We start from the raw sequence: 2,049 nt of genomic DNA, 5'->3' as shown, positions 1-2,049 counted from the left end.
TATTCATTATTTAGAAGACTGATGGATATTAGTGCCACAGCATTTCAAATTTGCGTATACTCCGAATTATTGTTCGATTATTCTAGAAATTTTACAAACCAATTTAGAATAAGCGTGTAAAAGACTGATAAAATAGTAGTCATTTTTAATATTTTGACCTGTATGTTTTTTTAAACCAGTGTAGACACAACATAGTATATCCTGTTTTACATGGGCAGACTTTATTCGTTTTTATAGCATCAATTGCTTTAAGTGAGTAAAAGACATAAAACAGTAGTCATTTTTAATATTTTGACCTGTATGTTTTTTTAAACCAGTGTAGACACAACATAGTATATCCTGTTTTACATGGGCAGACTTTATTCGTTTTTATAGCATCAATTGCTTTAAGTGAGTAAAAGACATAAAACAGTAGTCATTTTTAATATTTTGACCTGTATGTTTTTTTAAACCAGTGTAGACACAACATAGTATATCCTGTTTTACATGGGCAGACTTTATTCGTTTTTATAGCATCAATTGCTTTAAGTGAGTAAAAGACATAAAACAGTAGTCATTTTTAATATTTTGACCTGTATGTTTTTTTAAACCAGTGTAGACACAACATAGTATATCCTGTTTTACATGGGCAGACTTTATTCGTTTTTATAGCATCAATTGCTTTAAGTGAGTAAAAGACATAAAACAGTCGTAATTTTTAATATTTTGACCTGTATGTTTTTGAAACCAGTGTAGACACAACATAATATATCCTGTTTTACGTGGTCAGACTTTTTTCATTTTTATAAAATCAATATCTTTTGGGATTATGAAGTATTACTGTATCCCATTCAATTAAATCTACTCCCTAATAATCAGGTTTCAGTTTATGAATATACACACTACTGCGATTAAAGTCAGCAATATAAAACAAAAGTTGGCACAAGGGCAATGTTAATCTTGTACAAAAACACAACTGTTCAAGAAGAGCCATAGAGCCATTATTTGGTCCGTACTGGGCCCAAAATCAGCCCAGGAATTTAAGACAGAGAGGCCACCAGTGCACATGACCGAAGCCAGAATTATTTGTTGTCCCTCCTGTCGCGCAGCGAGGTGCTGAACGGCAACCAATGAGCAGTGACCACGATTGTAGGTCTCATCATATCTGTGGTATAGTATAAATAATACAAATTAGCTCGCCAGTACGGCAGCCTGACACACTGTATCACTACCAGTCTGGTTATTGATGTTTCCTGTTCCATTCTCTTCCTTCTTCTCATCCTCGCCCAACAAGACAACCACATATTCCTCCTCCTTCCCCAAGACCAGCACCACCTCCTCACTGCCACCATGACTGGGGTCACCCAGTCCTTCAATAGCCCCTCTGCAGTGTTGGGTAGATTACTTTGAGAATGTAATTGGTTACAATGAAAGGTTACCCTTTTGAAAATGTAATAGTAGTGTAACTATTTCAATTACTTTCTCAAAGTAATGTAACTAATTACATTTGATTACATTTTGATGTATTTTTCTTTATTTTGAACAAATGCTCCAGTTTCAACTGTTAACTATTTTCATATTTTATGACGTGATAGTGTTAAAATCAACCTGGTCACTCCTAGAGAGAACCGCAACATCTTCATTTCCGCCACTTCCAGCTCTGCTTCCTGTTGTCTCTTCAGTGCCACTGTCTCTAATCCGTACATCATGGCTGGCCTCACTACTGTCTTATAAACTTTGCCCCTCATACTAGCAGAGACTCTTCTGTCACATAACGCATCTGACACCTTCCTCCACCTGTTCCAACCTGCTTGGACCCGTTTCTTCACTTCCTTATCACACTCACCATTTCTCTGGACTGTCGACCCTAAGTATTTAAAGTCCTCCACCCTTGCTATCTCTTCTCCCTGTAGCCTCACTCTTCCCCCTCCACTCCTGTCATTCATGCAGATAGATTTTGTCTTACTTCACATAATCTTCATTCCTCACCTTTCCAGTGCATGTCTCCATCTTTCTAACTGTTCCTCCACCTGCTCCCTGCTTTCACTGCAGATCCCAACATCATGTGCA

The 2,049-nt window shown here is 37.1% G+C and overlaps 1 protein-coding gene across 1 annotated transcript in view; it reads left to right on the top strand.

Annotated features, from left to right (window-relative positions):
- Window positions 1-1,426, top strand: part of LOC133411536 (phospholipid phosphatase-related protein type 4-like) — a 200,930-nt gene extending 199,504 nt beyond the window's left edge. The window contains exon 11 of the mRNA XM_061694047.1: window positions 1-1,426. This exon is cut by the window's left edge and continues 1,395 nt beyond it. The gene's annotated coding sequence lies outside the window, so the exon portion shown is untranslated.
- Window positions 1,427-2,049: the final 623 nt, after the last annotated feature.

The sequence above is a fragment of the Phycodurus eques genome, chromosome 13 (genome assembly GCF_024500275.1).
Source record: "Phycodurus eques isolate BA_2022a chromosome 13, UOR_Pequ_1.1, whole genome shotgun sequence".
Lineage (NCBI taxonomy): Eukaryota > Metazoa > Chordata > Actinopteri > Syngnathiformes > Syngnathidae > Phycodurus > Phycodurus eques.
Note: the sequence above shows the minus strand (reverse complement) of the source record. Positions and strands in the feature narration are given on the sequence as shown.